Below are 21,608 nucleotides of genomic sequence, written 5' to 3'. Positions count from 1 at the left end.
ATGCCTGTACAAAGCAGACTCTGAGTGGACAGCAGTCTTTGGAAACAGGTCCTACTGATTTCCTAACCGTACTGCGTGGGACTGGATGGCACCGTCAACTTCCCACCTAAAATCCTCCACACCCCAGTCTGCACAAACATAAAACATGTCAGAAATATTGGGCCAAGTTGAAAACTGCAAAAAAACAAGCATGCAGTTTGCAGCATACAGACCAATGTGCATTTATTGCATGGTGCACGGTGGTCTTACCCTTATTAGAATTAATGTTACCACTGAGACAGAACAGGTTGACCCATATTAACCTGACATACCGCAGTGTGAAAAGATGATTATGGTCTGAGCTGTGAAACTTACGGATCAGTACTGGATAGCCTAGCCTTGCCACGGCTACGTTGCAGTTCTTCTCCCCGCATCCCTAGAGTGCTAGCCTGTGTCACGGAATAAAAACTATGATCTATTATGGTAATATAACACACTTATTACTGAAACACCCAATTACTACGCGCGCACACACACACACGCGCACACACACACACACACACACACACACACACACGCACACACACACACACAGTGTCATTATTCACACACACGCACACACGCACACACACACACACACACACACACACACACACACAGTGTCATCACACCACGCACACACACCACACACACACACACACACACACACACATTGTGTCATTATTCACCACCACACACACACACACACACACACACACATTGTGTCATTATTCACACACACACACACACACATTGTGTCATTATTCACACACACACACACACACACACACATTGTGTCATTATTCACACACACGCACCTTTCACTTATTAGCTCAACAGCTTAATACATCCACATAGCAATTATGTGTTCTGTAGAAATGATCACACTGAAAATTTTATATCTTTGATTAATTAGGTGAGGAGATCTAAAGAGACCGCTCCTTTCAGCGCCGTTACATAATGATGCTGAGGTCCTAAATAATAAATAACATCTTTCTCTGGCATAATTCCCCTTTCAGGCACCGCACACAGCAATAACAGATGACTTGGCTCGCTGTCCCATTGTGATAATGCGCTGTGGTACTGCTGTATATAGACTTCAATATACAGACTGCTCTCTCTGCAAACTACACAACCAACAGCAATCTCGGAGAGACTAGGGTCAAATCACAACTTTTCCCCATGAATTCCAATTCAATATTTGGAAACGTATTCTAAATTGGGATGGGAACACTAAGATACAAAAATTACAGGATGGAGAAAGAAAATTCATAAGAAAAGTCGTTCAGTTCTGTTTTAAAACACAATTACTGATTGTGCTTAATTGAATAAACATGCAGGCTGATTGATAAGCTTTGAGTTAGCCATATTTGAGAGCATAATTTTGGAAAGTAATGCATGTAACAGGCTTGTGCAGCTTATAGTCTAGTTCTACTGTGTTATACAACCTGTTAAAAAGCCAAGGGCCTACAATGGCAATAAGTGGGTGTGGCAATACAACGAAGGTTTTAGGGCGATAAACACTTCCCAGTGTAAAAAATGATTGTGCACAACTTAAATTAAAGATTATAATAAAAAGTTTATTAATTTTTTTTTTTTTTTTCAATCAATGGAATGAGTGACTTGTTCCTCTTTAATGCGTAATTAATCAATGACTCTGGTTAATGATTAATCAATCACTGATGATAAAAAAGAGCATATGTATTGTGGCTATAATAAGGAGACTGTAAAGGCATGATTGCTTATGTTACTTCCAGGTTCATACCAGGAATGATAATATATTATAGAAAATATTATCCCTGGTTCATGCCCTGTTTAATTGACCAGAGACATAATTTGCAAATCTACTGAGGGTCTACTGTATCTTCCTAAAATGTGGGTATACTGGATTTTTTACTTTTTTTCAACAAACACACATGTTGTTTTTCCAGCAGACAGAGCAGTCCATCAGAGCAAAAGTAATTCTCACCAATTCACCCGCAAACTCACAGATTTTAATTCAGAACGTGACACATAACGTGAAGCAACACTTCCTTCGCAACAAGGAGCCCACATAAACAAGGGATGCGTTGAGAAACGTTGCATCTTTTCATCGGTTAAGCCATTTACCTGTCAAAGTTAAGCCGTTTACCCGTCACACAGAATCCCTTGTTCAAACACATTTATTTCTTCTTTTCTACCTGTATGTTTGCCAGTCGTTTTTTTTTTTTCCCCCTTTCACAGCTCAGTGGTAGAACGGCGTTTTTAAACTGCGCGTGTGTAAACATTTGCACAAGTCAGACGGCTGCCAAATGGCATACAATGGGCCTCGATACGGCCCAGAAACGTGAGGTACCAGGTACCCCTTAGAGGACACTGGAAGCCCGACAAGGGATGCGTCTGATTCACAACGAACACATTTTCAAATCTAATTATACACTGCCGTCTAAAACTAATTGCGCAGAGGTAGAAACTGTACGTGTGCACAAATTTGCGTGATCTATTGAGTAAAATAGCCTGGACTTAAGCCTGAAGCATTACTCCTGTGATTAACTGCTGTCAAAAAAGAACACGAAAAAAGGATTCTAGTCGTTTTTCAAATTAAACTGGTTCAAGACTAGAGGGTTATACGTTGAGAACAAATTCACGGACCGTTCCTCTTCCAAGTTCCTTCCCCCGCGAGTGTCCCGGGGCCAGATGTAACACTGGCTACAAACTGCCTCGTTACGAGCTCAGAGGCAAACACCGGCTCATTTGATCCGGACAGGCGGGCCGGCCGGCTGGGAGAGGGGCACAGGAGAGCAGAGGCAGGAGGCTTTCACACGATGGCCACGGCCCAGACACCGGCCGCTCACACAGGAAGTGCTCGCCAGCGCTGCTCTCCGCCAGATGATAAATGGAGAAAGTGCACTTCCTGACAGGAAGTCCTGTCCCTCCGCTGGGCCCTGGCGCTGAGCCAAGACGCTCACTCTCCCCTCTTCAGGGAGGGAGAGGGAGGGAGACAGGGAGAGGGAGAGATGGAGGGAAAGGGAGAGAGTGAGAGGGAGGGAGGGAGACAGAGGGAAAGGGAGAGAGACAGAGGGAGATGAAGAGAGGGTGAGAAAGGGAGACAGGAAGAGGGAGAGAGACAGAGGGAAAGAGGGAGAGAGAGGGAGATGGAGAGAAGGAGAGAGAGAGAAAGAAGAGGGAGAGAGAGAGAGAGAGAGAGAAAGAGAGAGAGAGAGAGAAAGAGAGAGAGACCTAACCATTTCAGGGTGATTAAAGGTGTAGCAGAGTATGATCCAAACAGGGAGTGGGGATGGTGGTAATCCTGATGTAATATGATTGATGTATGTATGTATGCATGCACACACACACTGTCCTAATACTCCAAGACCTCCAGATAAACGTCATATTCATACCAGCTGGCACCCAATTCAATCAGCAGTTCAATCAGAAATCACTGTTTGTGACAGTAAGGGCCACTATGCATGACAGATTTATGAACTATAATTGCATTACATGACAGGAGAAAAAGAAAACATACAAAATACCTCTTGTTCTTTCCACAACAGTAAAACAAATTTGACCACAATCCATGGTAACACATGGCATGTCATACAAAAATCAGAAAATGAACACTAAAAATAAAAAAAGTCTCACTATATTGAAAGGGAAAACTGCAAGACCTATTTTTCTAAGCAGGTAAGTTATGAACAGAACATGATCGTCCCTTCCTCACTGTGAAATGAGCCACTCCCAACCGCTGGCCGTCCCTACCTCAGAGTCGCAATGAAAAAATCAAACACTCACCTCTCCTGGCAGGGAGAGCAGATAGAGATCTGCACCACAGCTCAGCCCATGTAAATCCAGGCCTTCAGAAGCGGTAGTGATTCACAGCTCACAGACACGCGAAGGAGAGATGAACCGCTGCGCTCGTTGAAGCGATGCCGTCACGCCCACCTCGCGGGCGGAGTTTCCAGAGCCTCCGTCGCTGGGATCAGACTCCCGCAAAAAACACCTGACTGCCGTTTGGTCCCGCGGCTCCAGCTCCAGCTCATCTCCCGCGCAGCCTCCACCCCCCCCCCCCCCCCGCAAGAGAACCTGTCCCGCCCTACTCGCCGCCACCCGCCAGCCTCGCACGAGTTATCTCTGCCGTTAGTACACGGGGTCAAAGTTCACTCGGCCCCCGGGCGCCCCCGACGTCTTGGCCCCGCCCGTCCGTTTCCTCGTGGGCCAATGGGGAAGGGGGGAGCTCGGCCGCCTTTGGAAAGGTGGCCGTTTCCATGCGTGGGAGAGTGTTAAAGGAGGATTACAGACCTAAACCTGGGACTCGCAGAAGAGCTGCCCTCAACTGCTACTGACAACAATGCTGTCTGACACAATGGCAAAACTGCCCTTTCTATTCATCACAAAAATAAGAATAAAAAAAGAGAAACATCTTAAACTGAAACTGAGGATGATGCCCGCAGCTTTTAAAGAGGATATATGCTCTCCTCTTGGCTCACCTTCCATCACGTCCGAAGGTCAGCCAACGGCTTTCCAAGTTGGCGCACAACCGACGGCGGGAGAAATTCAGGCTTGACTGATAGACACATTCTGATTTCCCCTCTCCTGTCTTCCTGAGCACTTTGTGGAGAGCCATCTAACTCAAACTAATAAACGACAGGCGTACAGTAGCTTTTCTAGCTGACTGGAAACTGACCAGTCGCTACTAGTGTGTGCTCAGGCAGGGTTGCCATGCCGACTGAGACCCACCCTCCCCCCAAAGGCAGCTCTCTTCTTTGGCAGTCTACAGTCCTGCAGCATTTAGCCGCTTCTCCATTAGAAATGCTTGTACACCTGCAATGCTAGATGTATGTAAACCTGCAATGCTAGATCTATTTACACCTGCAATGCTAGATCTATTTACACCTGCAATGCTACATCTATGTAAACCTGCAATGCTAGATCTATTTACACCTGCAATGCTAGATCTATTTACACCTGCAATGCTACATCTATGTAAACCTGCAATGCTAGATCTATTTACACCTGCAATGCTAGATCTATTTACACCTGCAATGCTACATCTATGTAAACCTGCAATGCTAGATCTATTTACACCTGCAATGCTAGATCTATTTACACCTGCAATGCTAGATCTATTTACACCTGCAATGCTACATCTATGTAAACCTGCAATGCTAGATCTATTTACACCTGCAATGCTAGATCTATTTACACCTGCAATGCTAGGTCTATTTACACCTGCAATGCTAGATCTATTTACACCTGCAATGCTAGATCTATTTACACCTGCAATGCTAGATCTAAGTAAACCTGCAATGCTAGATCTATTTACACCTGCAATGCTACATCTATGTACACCTGCAATGCTAGATCTATGTAATGCTAAGGACAGGATAGGCTCCTTCAGTCATGTGACAAAAGAGCCTTGGACATCCATTTACATTCCATAGCTCTGTCTATAATCTTAACATCCAGCCTAAGTGGATTCTGTGGGAGCTACAAGGCCACTACAGACTACTGGAATACCACCACGCCTGAATACTGGGATTATTTAAGGATGCAGTGCTGAGTGACTCAGTGTTAAATGGACAGAGACCAGCTCATGCTGGTTCTCGGTGTGCGAGACTGAAGTAACTCCTCCCCCTTCGCACTTTCTGCTTTTGAGATCATTCTCACCAGAGAGTGGGCCGCGGGTGGGATGAGTCTGATATTTCCACACAGCGAGAACCGGCACAGAATTTACCGTCCATGAAAGAGACACGCACCGTGGGAGGCTATTAAACAAACCAGACTTCCTGTCGGGCAAAAATCAGAAACCAGTCGGTTCCTGCTCCAATACACGGCTTTCCTAAGGATCACAGCACCATCCAGCCAGGGACACTTCAGATGATCCAAAGCAGTGTCGATCATAGCATTTACACAAATTCAGCAGACGTTTATTAATAAAATTAACACACTGCACTAAATCTACTCAAAACTGCTCATTCTAATGCTCTGACAAAATGTGCCAGGATGTCATTTTCGCAATATTTCTCTTGAGAAAGGTGCAGTGATAGAGTAATGCCCATGTGGTGGTATTCCTTTGGAAAGCGGGTTTTTATCAGTCTTATTGAGAAAGGTGCAGTGATAGAGTAATGCCCATGTGGTGGTATTCTTTTCAAAGCGGGTTTCTCCCTCAGGCTGTGTCTGGGCCTCTTGGCCGGTGGCCTTTGCTAATCTCTACCCCCCATCGCATCTTATTATCTGGTCCTCTGTTCAGAGTGACCCCAATTTTCTGCTGCTATGGCAGGGGTGCATTTAGCATGCTGGGGGGGGGGGGGGGGGGGTCTAAGTTTCAACCAACCTCATCGCGGCACTCTAACTAGAAATTTCAAGGAATTTCCTGACCACCAGAACAACTTGCTTTCTAAGCTCATAGCAAACAGGACAACATGCTGCATTAAGTCCTATCCATGCCCGTATGATTCACTAAACAATTACTGACCTCCAGCTATGGAGACATAGAGCTGAAGAGCCATAATGAGAAGCACAGAGGCTGGCTGTTCCTCTGCAGTTACTGTACCAGGAACAGTGAAGAGCCTTAATGATAAGCACAGTTACTGTACCAGGCACAGTGAAGAGCCTTAATGATAAGCACAGTTACTGTACCAGGCACAGTGAAGAGCCTTAATGAGAAGCACAGTCACTGTACCAGGTACAGAGAAGAGCCTTAATGAGAAGCACAGTCACTGTACCAGGTACAGAGAAGAGCCTTAATGAGAAGCACAGTCACTGTACCAGGTACAGTGAAGAGCCTTAATGAGAAGCACAGTCACTGTACCAGGTACAGAGAAGAGCCTTAATGAGAAGCACAGTTACTGTACCAGGTACAGAGAAGAGCCTTAATGAGAAGCACAGTTACTGTACCAGGTACAGTGAAGAGCCTTAATGAGAAGCACAGTTACTGTACCAGGTACAGTGAAGGCTCTGGAAGCCACAGCAGCCACCTCTCCTTTAACAGCGTATGAAGGCCAATGACACACAGACCGATCAGCAAGGGCGGAGGTGTGGCTCATCAAATCATCTATGACCGAGCTAGATTACAACTGCACAGCCCTACAGACAGACAGTGAGACAGACAGACAGACAAACAGACAGACAGACACAGACAAGCAGACAGACAGAAAAGCAGTCATATAAGGGCTCCAGCCCGTAAACGATGCCCCGAGGCACGGTCATTAAATTTGCGAGTTCATGATTAACAAAACATGGCGCCGGGGAGCACGGGTTGCGCAAAGCGCCTTTTATTCCTTCCTTCATTTCCCCTCGCGCGGCGCTTTTAAACTGCGCGTGGAAAGCTGCTTATCTGCAGAGCCGCTAGAGACGACCCAACGCGACCGTGCAAATGAAACGGAGCAACGGATCTCTTCAGCAGGAATTTCAACACAAGCCTTTCTCCTTTTCGCTCAAAACAGAGCAAAGGCGTTCTCAATATTCTACAGTGATTTAAATGCTTTAAAAACATTTTTCATTCCTTTATTTTGCTGGATGTGCTGCATCTCTCTATGCTGTCTGGCTAACCTTGGTTCAAAATTCTTTATTTCGAGGCCGACATTGTCTTGCGTTTAAACGCAGGTGAATGCCGCAGAATGACTCCCGGGCCGTAATGCGGAATGATGCATTTGGAGAAAGAACAGGCAGCGATTCGGCCAGGTGCCCGGAGTGGAAACGATTATCACTGTGGTACCTGCCACTCCCGACTCGGCAAACTGCGAACGCTAGTCCGGGATCATCGGGTGCATTTTTCAGACATGAAAGAACGTGTACCTAAAACGGAGAGACGCGTCAAACAGACCGTGAAATAAAACTCCCGCTGGGGGTCGTGCTCAACCGTTATGAAGACGGTGTTCGTCCGCAGGCTTCTAAAAGCACACGCTGTACAGCACCGTGCGGCGTTCCAACTCGTACGTCTTAGCTTGAAGACGACGAAGTTTAAAGATTCTGAACGAAACCGGAGACTGAGGCCAAGTTTTAAGTGGGATCCTGTCCAAGTATTTGACAGCTTTGCAGCACTTAGGCAACTCAGAGGCTGTGTCGTCCCCTCGCTCAGACGAAACAAACTGCGCTTATCAAAAGCCACAGTTATGCTCGGGGCCGGTAACACGTAGCCTACTCCTGTTTTCAAAAACAACAGAAAACTGGAGGAATCCCGAGGGCGCGATAATATTGTCGGTGCCATTTTGATAGAGCCGAACACGCCGGATGACCGGTCGGGTCTGAAAACTCATTCTGCTTATGCCGCGATTTGTTATGCTTTCCCTTAGCTGGGAACATCTGCAGAGGAAATGACAACGCTGGAAAAACAACAGCCAGTGTGGCTCTGAAACCAATATCCCCCCCGCCCCCCCACCCCCGGAGCCGATCAGCGGGCGTGGTCCCGCAGGTGGTTGGGAGCAGTCATCTGGAAAACGCAACGCCACGCTAACATTAGCACCCGGCGGAGTTCGAGCCGCCGCCCCCCCCCGATTTAGCATTTAGCCCTCTCCACGCTCCGTGCACCGGTGCCTAATGCAGTCCTGTGCGTCGCTCTGGGTCGGGGCGTCTGCCGGATCAATGCCGCGTAACGCGGTGCAGAAAGAGCTCACCGGCGGAGAGGCAGCGGAAATGACTGGCGGTCTCTCGTCCATACAGAGCAGGGCTGGGTTAACCGCGCTTTTCACTTCTTTATTCTCGCTCGGTTTCACGCTCGCCCTTAAAATCATTTAGTTTGTTTACTCTTTATCGGAAAAGTGTCGTTTATTAAGCATCATGTGACATGGTTTTAAATGTGATAGGCTAGTCCAGGCTGTGGTCAATCAGGCTCCGCGTGAGTGCTGCTCTTCTGCCATGTAAACAGAAATTCGCAGTTCAGCACAGTTCTTTCCGTTGCTCACCTGGTTTCCCCAAAATGGACCCGTGCAGATATTCTCCTGCAACTGCACGCCTGGGGTTCCACGGTGTTCTGTGTACTCAGCTTATATCTCTCCATATCCACAATTCCTTATGTGCAGTTATAACACATTTTAGTCATTTAAAAGTCTCATGTATATGAGTGTTCATAAAATAAATTTGTGGTATTTTCGTTCAGGTGTTCCTTAGGTCTGATAAAAGTGTACCTGGGAAGCATCAAAACAAAATTTAAACATGTGGTACTGACCACCTACAGTACAACATTTACACTATATATTAACACCATCGGGTACTATAATGTAGGGATGGACAGGATGGATAAATTCTTCAGAATAAGCCACTCCAGGACCATGAAGATTGACCATTTACCCTTGATTCACACACAGTGTATCCCAATGACTTCAATCCTCCTCAACGGACACATTGTAACGAAATGTTTCTACATACAAAAACACTAAGGATCACACTCTTACTCTCTAAGAAAAGGAAAACAAAAAAGTCTCCAGAATACAAAGGTTTGATATCACCAAGAAGGCACAAAAGTCATATTTATAATCCATAAGTGTCCTGTCAATCCAACCAATCAGCAATTATACAGTACTCTTACTGTATACAAAAGTACACCACCACAAAGCTAACCTATCGTTACGCAGCTATATTAACAACAGGAAAGCCAAGGGAAGTTATACAAATTCAATACATTAATTAATTATTATTATTATTATTATTATCATTAATCACATTCAGTGTACTGAGTGAATGAAAGACCCAAACGGGCACAAACAAACTCTGTTTGCTCCAAATCCTGTTGTTTCACAGTGATGTCATCACCCAGAGTGCACTTGGGTCGTGGGTAAAGAGTCATGGAGGAGGAAATGGAATATCTATTGTTATCCAGGAAGTGACAAGGCCTGGACAACTCGAGCGCTATCCTACTTCCTGTGTCCTTTTCCTTGTGTTCCACTCAAGCTGCAGCTTCGCAGACCTGTCGCTGGATAGCACACATCTCAAATGTCACACATCTCTGACAGGAAGTGCAAATGACACGACCATCACGAGCTCCGAGCAAACAGGACTGACATCAAAGCAAACGGAGCAGACCCTAAACACTGCTTCCCTATACGTCCTGTGCCAAGAACATGTACTTTCTGAAAAAATATATTTGAGGAAAAGAAAATGTCCTTCATTCAACACTGTCTGTATGTTTTCCCCACAATATGGTACAATAAGGGCTGGGCTTTTGGGTTTTTGAGTGCAAGCGAGCTTACAACTTACAGTGAAATAATGGTAGGGCTGAATAGCGAGTTCATACTGAAAATGAAAAAATGAAACCATCTTTCAGATTGTATAGCCAATTTAATAGGCAATTTAAATTAGGCTAATATAATGTCTTCTGGATGTACTAGTACCTAATCAGTAGCCTATGCCACATCAGTGCCCCTTCAACAGGAAGATGTAGTCTATAGGATGCTTTGTACAGGTACTGACAAAGCCCCACCCAGCATAGCTTCAGCAGTTAGCCATGAGAAAGGTACAGGGTGGTATGGTTGCTTAGCTTCAGCAGTTAGCCATGAGAAGGGTACAGGGTAGTGTGGCTGCTTAGCTTCAGCAGTTAGCTATGAGAAGGGTACAGGGTGGTATGGCTGCTTAGCTTAAGCAGTTAGCCATGAGAAGGGTACAGGGTGGTATGGCTGCTTAGCTTCAGCAGTTAGCCATGAGAAAGGTACAGGGTGGTGCGGCTGCTTAGCTTCAGCAGTTAGCGGCTGCTTAGCTTCAGTATGAGAAGGGTACAGGGTGGAGTGGCTGCTTAGCTTCAGCAGTTAGCCATGAGAAGGGTACAGGGTGGTATGGCTGCTTAGCTTCAGCAGTTAGCCATGAGAAGGGTAGAGGGTGGTATGGCTGCTTAGCTTCAGCAGTTCCCCATGAGAAGGGTACAGGGTGGTATGGCTGCTTAGTTTTAGCAGTTAGCTATGAGAAGGGTACAGGGTGGTATGGGCTGCTTACAGTGCTGTCAGGGCTAGTTCCCATGAGAAGGGTACAGGGTGGTATGGCTGCTTAGCTTCAGCAGTTCCCCATGAGAAGGGTACAGGGTGGTATGGCTGCTTAGCTTCAGCAGTTAGCCATGAGAAGGGTACAGGGTGGTATGTGTGCTGGAATGGACAGAAAGGTGCGGTCTCTGGCTTGATTGGCAGAATGGATGGGCGTCGTCTTTGGAAAGGTTGCAGACTGAGGCGTGTAGTCACTGACATGGATCAAGACTGAGGGGTGTGGTCTCTGGCTAATGATTAATAGGCTGGAGGTGATTAATAAGATTTTTAAACTTCTCTGCCGGTGTTTTGGCCCTGGAGGGTGGAGAACAAGTCAGACCAAGTTGACCTCTATCCCATCCATCCGGGTAAGAGTGTTATAGAAAGACCCAGTCATCATCACCTCATCTGCTGTTGATGTTACACAATCAGAACTTCTCCACCAACACAACTTAATTACTCAGTCCCAATAACATAAAGACTGCAAAATCCCACTGACCTACTAAATCACTTAAGCTTTTTTGTCATTAATGTATAAATGCAGATCGACACACACACACACGCACACACGCACACAAAACATACCTACTAACACAAACAGGCACACACACGCAGCTGATTAAGCATTACAGATGAAAGGCAAACTACTTAGAAAATGTCTTGGTTTAGCTTTGAGTCAGGTCTTAGGTTATGTGTCAAATGTGGATCTTTTCAAAGCTTTACATAAAAGGCCTGCATCACTCTACAGAAATGGACTGTTTTCGTTTCATTCCAGTCTTAAGTTGTTTTTAAAGCCTTGCCACAACCCATTTGGCTTCCTTTAAAAGAGCATTATCCAGTCACTTCACTAAGCTGATATATCATGTAAAATGGAGTGTTTTCCAACTTATCCTACACAGAGGGTTACGTCCGTCCGAAGTCTCTTATTAATCCACTGCGTAGTGGCCAGGCGATTGATTCTCGCAGGGTAAAAATGAAATGGTTCGGATCACGGACACATTTCAACACCCGCGGTCAAAAACTCAAACTGCGAATGCTGTTGTTCTTCCAGAGAGGGAAATTAAGTGAATGCAGCTGCTGGTGACTTCAGCAGCTGGAAATGATGCCGTTTGGTGACATCATCGTGGCCAGAACCTGGCCAAACAATTAAAGAGGGTTAAAAAAATAAAAACCATGAGAGCATTGTTGTGTAAATGAGCCCGAACTCCGGGCCCAGCACCCCTCTTTGTCTCGTGTGGATTTCAATGCCCGCTGGACACAGCCAGATTAGGAGCTGGGATGGATCGCTAGCAAACCAGCTACACCGGGTAAAATAAAAATGAATAAAACAATGCTGATTGTGCACAATGTATTTCATCACAACCATGACACCGAGTCAAGAATACCAACAACTTGATGAAAAAAACATGTACAGCATGATATAATTTAGTTTAGCCCACAAGTTAAGATAGCAATATCTGAGAAATAAAGATATCAAAATGAGAGGCAGTGTCACATACTTGGATCAACAGCTGTATATCATCACATATTCTGTACATGTGCCTGGGAATTAGAGTTTTAACATGAGTGCCCAGAGTCGTTAGAATGCAATACGAGAGACCAGAGTCACTATGAAGCACTATGAGAGACCAGAGTCACTATGAAGCACTATGAGAGACCAGAGTCACTATGAACCACTATGAGAGACCAGAGTCGCTATCAGAAACCAGAGTCACTATGAAGCACTATGAGAGACCAGAGTCACTTTGGGAGACCAGAGTCACTATGAGAGCCCAGAGTCACTATGATGCACTATGAGAGACCAGAGTTACTTTGGGAGACCAGAGTCACTATGAGAGACCAGAGTCACTATGATGCATTATGAGAGACCAGACTCACTATGAAGCACTATGAGAGATCAAAGTCACTATGAAGCACTATGAGAGACCACAGTCACTATGAAGCACTATGAGAGACCAGAGTCACTTTGGGAGACCAGAGTCACTATGAGAGACCAGAGTCACTATGATGCACTATGAGAGCCCAGAGTCACTATGAGAGACCAGAGTCACTATGATGCACTATGAGAGACCAGGCTCACTATGAAGCACTATGAGAGACCACAGTCACTATGAAGCACTATGAGAGACCAGAGTCACTATGAAGCACTATGAGAGACCAGAGTCACTATGAAGCACTATGAGAGACCAGAGTCACTATGAAGCACTATGAGAGATCAGAGTCACTATGAAGCACTATGAGAGACCAGAGTCATTGTGAAGCACTATGAGAGATCAGAGTCACTATGAAGCACTATGAGAGACCAGAGTCACTATGAAGCACTATGAGAGACCAGAGTCACTATGAGAGACCAGAGTCACTATGGGAGACCAGAGTCACTGTGAGAGACCAGAGTCACTATGAGAGGCCAGAGTCACTATGAAGCACTATGAGAGGCCAGAGTCACTATGATGCAATATGAGAGCCCAGAGTCACTATGAGAGACCAGAGTCACTATGGGAGACCAGAGTCACTATGAGAGCCCAGAGTCACTATGAGAGCCCAGAGTCACTGTGAGAGACCAGAGTCACTATGAAGCACTATGAGAGATGGACCGACGACAACGTCAGTGGGCTAATTTGCCTAATCTTCGCGGTACTTTAGACCCCGGTGGAAACGCAGACAACCATTGGCTGAAGGAACCTTTTAGTTCCTGGTAACGTAGTTCCTGGGACTGAAAGTTCCGGGTAATTTTGGTGGAAACGCGGCTTATGATGCACTACGAGAGCCCAGAGTCACTATGATGCACTATGAGAGCCCAGAGTCACTATGAGAGACCAGAGTCACTATGAAGCACTATGAGATGCCAGAGTCACTATGAAGCACTATGAGAGGCCAGAGTCACTATGAAGCACTATGAGAGGCCAGAGTCACTATGAAGCACTGAGAGGCCAGAGTCACTATGATGCACTATGAGAGCCCAGAGTCACTATGAGAGACCAGCGTCACTATGAAGCACTATGAGAGGCCAGAGTCACTATGAAGCACTATGAGAGGCCAGAGTCACTATGAAGCACTATGAGAGGCCAGAGTCACTATGATGCACTACGAGAGCCCAGAGTCACTATGAGAGACCAGAGTCACTATGAAGCACTATGAGATGCCAGAGTCACTATGATGCACTATGAGAGCCCAGAGTCACTATGAGAGACCAGAGTCACTATGAAGCACTATGAGATGCCAGAGTCACTATGAGAGCCCAGAGTCACTGTGAGAGACCAGAGTCACTATGAGAGACCAGAGTCACTATGAAGCACTATGAGAGGCCAGAGTCACTATGAAGCACTATGAGAGGCCAGAGTCACTATGATGCACTATGAGAGCCCAGAGTCACTATGAGAGACCAGAGTCACTACGAAGCACTATGAGAGGCCAGAGTCACTATGAAGCACTATGAGAGACCAGAGTCACTATGGAGCACTATGAGAGGCCAGAGTCACTATGAAGCACTACGAGAGGCCAGAGTCACTATGATGCACTATGAGAGGCCAGAGTCACTATGAGAGACCAGTGTCACTATGAAGCACTATGAGAGGCCAGAGTCACTATGAAGCACTATGAGAGGCCAGAGTCACTATGAAGCACTATGAGAGGCCAGTCACTATGAAGCACTATGAGATGCCAGAGTCACTATGAAGCACTATGAGAGCCCAGAGTCACTATGAGAGCCCAGAGTCACTGTGAGAGACCAGAGTCACTATGAAGCACTATGAGAGGCCAGAGTCACTATGAAGCACTATGAGAGGCCAGAGTCACTATGATGCACTATGAGAGCCCAGAGTCACTATGAGAGACCAGAGTCACTATGAAGCACTATGAGATGCCAGAGTCACTATGAAGCACTATGAGAGGCCAGAGTCACTATGAAGCACTATGAGAGGCCAGAGTCACTATGAAGCACTGAGAGGCCAGAGTCACTATGATGCACTATGAGAGCCCAGAGTCACTATGAAGCACTATGAGAGGCCAGAGTCACTATGAAGCACTATGAGAGGCCAGTCACTATGAAGCACTATGAGAGGCCAGAGTCACTATAGAAGCGTTTCCACCGCAGGAACTATACCCCGGAACTAGGAACCTTTTGAGGAACTCAGTGCGTTTCCACCGCAGGAACTAGGGTCTAAATTTAGTTCTGGGGGCTTTGTTTTACCCCCCAAAACGTTCCTGCTCGGGGGGTAGTACTTTCCGAAAGTACAGGAACCTTTTGGGTGGAGCTTGCAGCGCTGAACATTTCTGATTGGTCGAGTACTCGTAGCATTTGTGTTGTATTTATTTTCCGCCATTACCCGCCATGTTTGAAAATATGCAGCGGCAAACCAATTTATTTTCATAATAACAAATCAAACTTGTATGTTATGCGGCGCAGTAGCCTACTTTTGGTTATAGCCTGTCAACGTCTTGGAATTATAACGTGTGCTCTTCTGTTCTTTTCTTGCTTTAGTATTCGTTTTATAAAATGCTAAGCATTCGTGCTGGGGCAGCATATTACGTAGGCTACCAAAACATTCAAACGGATTAATTCGGTTGCTGAATATTTTCTTCCGGATTTTCTTTGTTAGCCCGTTGTAATTGACTCAAAACGTTTGATACAGTTATGTGAGGTATGCGGTAGTTCTGCATAATTAACATTGGTGATACAGTACAAGCAAACTGGAAATCACCTTCCGCACTTTTTATCCGGGTAAAATAACAGGTTAATTCTAGTAATCTTCCCTTTAGCTTTTCAGACTGCCGTAATTTTACTCAATTTTACTGCCATTTTTCAATTCCACGAAAAGACCAGGAAGACTATGGACTCATTTATGGTGCATGGTTCGCATCTGGAGGGCACACTTCGCTGCTCGGCTAGCAGTAACTTCGAAGGAAAGCAAACGGTGGCTGTACCACTACTAATTTACATTTTCACGCAAGTCCGAGTTTTCGTTCTATTCTTGTCATTTTGCGATTAGCCTATATGGAATTGACGACGAGAAAGTAATAAAACAGCAAATTGTTTACAACGTGTGCATGTTTTCTGCTGTTAATGAATGTGTTTGAGAGGATATATGAAAATCAATAAATACAAAAGCAACCATATATAGTCATTGTTGGTAACCCGTTGTATATAAGTGGAATAAACCCCTCCGGGCTGTCCCGGTTATTAGAAAATAATGTAGGCTACTTCGGTGGTAATATGGGATTACAGAAGAAATCATATGACAGATGGACCGACGACAACGTCAGTGGGCTAATTTGCCTAATCTTCGCGGTACTTTAGACCCCGGTGGAAACGCAGACAACCATTGGCTGAAGGAACCTTTTAGTTCCTGGTAACGTAGTTCCTGGGACTGAAAGTTCCGGGTAATTTTGGTGGAAACGCGGCTTATGATGCACTACGAGAGCCCAGAGTCACTATGATGCACTATGAGAGCCCAGAGTCACTATGAGAGACCAGAGTCACTATGAAGCACTATGAGATGCCAGAGTCACTATGAAGCACTATGAGAGGCCAGAGTCACTATGAAGCACTATGAGAGGCCAGAGTCACTATGAAGCACTGAGAGGCCAGAGTCACTATGATGCACTATGAGAGCCCAGAGTCACTATGAGAGACCAGCGTCACTATGAAGCACTATGAGAGGCCAGAGTCACTATGAAGCACTATGAGAGGCCAGAGTCACTATGAAGCACTATGAGAGGCCAGAGTCACTATGATGCACTACGAGCCCAGAGTCACTATGAGAGACCAGTGTCACTATGAAGCACTATGAGATGCCAGAGTCACTATGATGCACTATGAGAGCCCAGAGTCACTATGAGAGACCAGAGTCACTATGAAGCACTATGAGATGCCAGAGTCACTATGAAGCACTATGAGAGGCCAGAGTCACTATGAAGCACTATGAGAGGCCAGAGTCACTATGAAGCACTGAGAGGCCAGAGTCACTATGATGCACTATGAGAGCCCAGAGTCACTATGAGAGACCAGCGTCACTATGAAGCACTATGAGAGGCCAGAGTCACTATGAAGCACTATGAGAGGCCAGAGTCACTATGAAGCACTATGAGAGGCCAGTCACTATGAAGCACTATGAGAGGCCAGAGTCACTATGATGCACTACGAGAGCCCACAGTCACTATGATGCACTATGAGAGCCCAGAGTCACTATGAGAGACCAGAGTCACTATGAAGCACTATGAGATGCCAGAGTCACTATGAAACACTATGAGAGGCCAGAGTCACTATGAAGCACTATGAGAGGCCAGAGTCACTATGAAGCACTGAGAGGCCAGAGTCACTATGATGCACTATGAGAGCCCAGAGTCACTATGAGAGACCAGCGTCACTATGAAGCACTATGAGAGGCCAGAGTCACTATGAAGCACTATGAGAGGCCAGAGTCACTATGAAGCACTATGAGAGGCCAGTCACTATGAAGCACTATGAGAGGCCAGAGTCACTATGATGCACTATGAGAGCCCAGAGTCACTATGAGAGACCAGAGTCACTACGAAGCACTATGAGATGCCAGAGTCACTATGAAGCACTATGAGAGGCCAGAGTCACTATGAAGCACTATGAGAGGCCAGAGTCACTATGAAGCACTATGAGAGGCCAGAATCACTATGCACAGATGCAGTATTAAGACATTATTATCTTATTTAAAGGCATACCGGCCACCATTTCCTGTGGTAAAATTTCTTCAATGCTGAAAAGAAAACCACATTCCACAGCCAGAAAATATTTCATTTTGAGAGTGCAACAGACATCTTGAAACATTTAATAACACACTGGAGCCGATTTCCTTTCCCCGATGTCAGGACTGCACTCGGTACAGCTCGATCACACAGAGGTACGGAGGCTAAAATTTCAAAACAATTCATAAACGTCGCCCTCTTCCATTACCGTTCCGTCCGGGTGATTAACAACATTGGTCATTACGTAACCAGGATACACCTCGAGGGAGTGTTAAATCTAACTGACAATTAATCTCCTTCGTACACGGGGAAAGATATGCACTTCCATAAATCACATCTAAACATATTTATTGCATTTTATACTCAAAGCTAAAGAGGACTGTAGCAGCAATCTGACTGAATGTCCTCTCTACTTCTTTCGAGTTTTTCAGCACAAGCGATAAAGTGCACTGCACTTTAACAGACTGAAAATAGACCAATGAAATATTCATATTTTGAGTTTTTGGACAGAGCTCTGCCAATTACAAAACAAAACATACTAGAATTAGACTGCAAATTAATGTACCCTCCCCCATCTCCCCCAACAGCCCAAAATTTTCGAAAAGTGACCTAATTTTTCTTAACATACTGGTATTATTCTTTCTCTAGTCTTTCTGTCATTTTGTGGATTTCACGAAGCATTGAAACCTTTAACCAAACTGACAAGCCCCCCCCCCGCCCCCCTCCGAACTTCCCCAACAGGGCAAGCCTCATAAAACTGTGAGGATCACACAGGAGGCGGTTTGATGGTTCTCAGGGTAGAGCCCGTACACGTTTGAGTGATGCCCTGGGTTTGGGCTCAGAGAGCGGGGTGAAGCAGCCGTTCCCCCGGTCTGTGTGCGCTCTGGAAACAGGATGTCCGAGTGATTTACGCTTCGCCTGGAGATGCGGAGAGAAAGCACACAGCTCAAGCTTTTATAGGACGCGCAACACGCCAAACTGGAGCTTCGGTTTCAGCTACGCGCTGCATGCCAGAGTAACCTTGCGTCAGGAACGCACAAGTCATCAACAATTCACTCTGAAAAGCTGAAAAACCACCTGAAGACAAACTAATGTAATCTAATATAGCCAATTGATTCCTCCCCTCTGTATGAATAATACTGTTTTTCATCCATTTAAAAATTTAAAATATATACATTTCAGATGACTGCTAGGGCTAGAATTAGGTTTTAGGGTTCAAATTAGGGTTAGGGCAAGGAAAATGGTATTGGGGTTGAGGAGAGATTTGATTCGTGATTAGAAGGTTGGGAAAGGGTTAGGACAAGGGTTAGTCTGTTTTTGGATGTTAAATTGTTTTTACTAGTGGGATGTAGAGTAAAGCTATAGCCTTAAACATATGGATCTATATTTTTCTTTTGTTAAGTAATTTTTACAATATAAATGACTGCAAAAAAATTGTAACCCATCAACTAAAAAAATAGGTAAAGATTACACTGGTCATGGGGTGGAAAAATGTTAAAAAGTGCTGAAAGTTGGATAGAAAATGTTTCTATTTTGGTATTTTTATAGGATATTTTGACGTTACTGAAAAAACGAAAATTAGTAGTGTTATCCTTTAACTGATATCAATGCAATTCCACAATTCACTATGATTGTCCAACCACTAGTAATCATTTCACTTGTGACACAAAAGGTAAATTTCATTTTAAATGTGAGCGCAATAAGTAAATGAAATATGGACTGAATGTGCAATCAGTGGCCAAGTACCTGCTACCCAGTGAGGAAAAGTTTTGTCCGAAGATTTATCTTCATTTCAGTCAGCACAATGGCTGAAGTCACCTGACCTGCCAGAGTGGTGACATCACACTGTCAGACGCACTTTAAAAGCACCTTCCAGCGGTGTTATTACGCAAATTATCGAGCGCAAAAAGAGACAAAGGCACATCGCAGCGAGCCGAGAGCTACCGCTAAGCCTTAAAGTGCAAGCACAAACGGGTGTGTCCATACCGCATAGCTACAACGCATTAAACCGCAGAAGGAACATAAGAAGCCGTTACACCAAGGGCCCAAAAGCTCTATTTAAACAATCCACTTCCTGCTCAGGCAGAAATGGCGTTTAAAAACGTGCACACAGAGTCACTGCAGGGCTGTGTAATTTACCACGCCTCCCCCACCTGCTGCAGTTTCATCCGCAGGTATCTGGCCCTGCAGCATGGCAAGGAATATGCAAAGGGAGGGGCTTCTGCACATTGCTACCTGGGACAAGGAGTCTCTAAGTAAATAAATAAAAATTAAAATCACAGATCTTAAACCAAAAAAACAAAACAAAAAACAAACAAAAAATGTCACAATGTCCGTCTCCAGTGTCATCTTCAGCACTTGGAAAACAACAGGAAATGCAAGCACCCTGTTTGGAAAGACCTCTGACAATGCAGTTTCACAACAGCCAACACAATAAACTGAAAAATGTGCAGCTTCTCTATAAACTTGGCTCTGTGCAGAGGCACAGAGGGGTGTGACCTGCATGGCTCTGAGGTAAGAGTAGGTCTGAAAAAGACTCCCTCTCTCCCCCCCCCTTCTCCCTCTATCCCCTACTCCCCCTCTATCTCCTTCCCTCCCTCTTACTTGCGCTCCCTATTTCACTCCTCTCTCTCGCCCTCTCTCTCTCCCAACTTCCCTCTTGCTTGCTCTCCCTCTCTCATTCCTCCTCTCTGTTGCTCTCTCTCTCACTCTCCCTCTCTCTGTCTTGGTGAGAGTGATGTTGGCGGTAAGGTGGAGCTGCTATAGGTCAGCGACACTGACTGACTTCTTTACTTCTGACGTCTGAAAATCTTTGATCCATGCACAATCCATCATGACCAATTAAGGCACCACACAAAATGAAGCAAAAGACAAACTTTTCTGCCGGGACAAAACAGCTGAAGCACCAAAATCGGGACCATGGATCAATATCTTTTGCTCACTTTTTTTTTTTTTTTTTTTTTTTTAATTATAGGACCCCGGAATGATTCTGGCCAGAATATTATTTCACTGCTTTCAGTATGAAAATTGTCTCAGTTCAGAAGCAGACAACAAAAAATGTATGAAATGCAATGAGCACGCCAGGGAGTGACATGGGCCAGATTCTACAGAGGCTGAGCAACAAATCAACTCAAATAAAAAAACCTGCAAACAGAAACTCAAAGCAAGCAAAGCAGTGTACGAGTAACTGAACAGTATCCAAAATAACAAAAAGCGTTGAGATACATTCTCACCGCTGAACGTATGACAGAACTGACCTGGAAAAGATATTCCTCTCAGCAACCAGGAACCAAGATATTCTTCTCACCTGCCCTGTGTGAGGAAAAATAAAAATAAAAATAAAAATCACCAGTCCAGGTAGCTCCCTGGCTTACATAGCGCTAAGCAACTGCTACGGGCAGCCCAAGGGCAGGGGGAACGGCAGCGAGCCGCGGGTGTGTCTCTGTCGGATGGAGCGGGATCCCGGGACGGGACGGGGGGAGTGGGGAGAGAGCGGGTGCTGAGGCCGGGGTCTTTTCAGAAGGGGGCGGAGCGCGGACGTGCCTATTAGCATTCAGCGGGCGCACGCAGGGACAGCCGTAAGAGCCACAACTTTTCCCCTCTTTTTCTGGCTCAGTGCCTTTTGTTCTTCTTCTTCTCTTCTTTTTTTTTTGCCTCTGAACTTTTTACGGCTCGTTCTGTGAGGCGCGGGGAGGACTGGAAAGGGGGGGCGGGAGGGGGGCAGGGTCGCAGTGTATAATGTGTATAACGGGGCTATAGGGGTGGAGGTCTCGCCTCAAACCTGAATGTGGTGTATTCGGCGAGTCACGCATTTTGTTAGCCGCTTTTAGCTTAGCGACAGCAGGAGGGGGCGGGGCACGGAGAGGCCTGGCAGCCTTCCACCTGACGGACAGCGCCCCTCCCCCGCCCGGGCCTCCAACCCCAGCGCTTTCACTCACAAAAACTCCA

General features: G+C 45.6%; 1 protein-coding gene across 7 annotated transcripts in view; it reads right to left on the bottom strand.

Annotated features, from left to right (window-relative positions):
* LOC135245166 (gamma-adducin-like) overlaps nucleotides 1-21,608 on the bottom strand; it is a 71,145-nt gene that overhangs the window by 38,025 nt on the left and 11,512 nt on the right. For 3 of the 7 annotated variants that reach the window (XM_064318068.1, XM_064318076.1, XM_064318069.1), the window contains exon 2: nucleotides 20,918-20,972. The exons of 2 other annotated variants lie outside the window; for them this stretch is intronic. The gene's annotated coding sequence lies outside the window, so the exon portion shown is untranslated. Of the gene's footprint in view, nucleotides 1-3,789; nucleotides 3,906-20,893; nucleotides 20,973-21,608 lie in introns of those variants that run through there. 2 more of the 7 variants (XM_064318070.1, XM_064318073.1) reach the window with 2 other exon arrangements.

This window comes from Anguilla rostrata, chromosome 18 (assembly GCF_018555375.3).
Source record: "Anguilla rostrata isolate EN2019 chromosome 18, ASM1855537v3, whole genome shotgun sequence".
Classification (NCBI taxonomy): Eukaryota; Metazoa; Chordata; class Actinopteri; order Anguilliformes; family Anguillidae; genus Anguilla; species Anguilla rostrata.
Note: the sequence above shows the minus strand (reverse complement) of the source record. Positions and strands in the feature narration are given on the sequence as shown.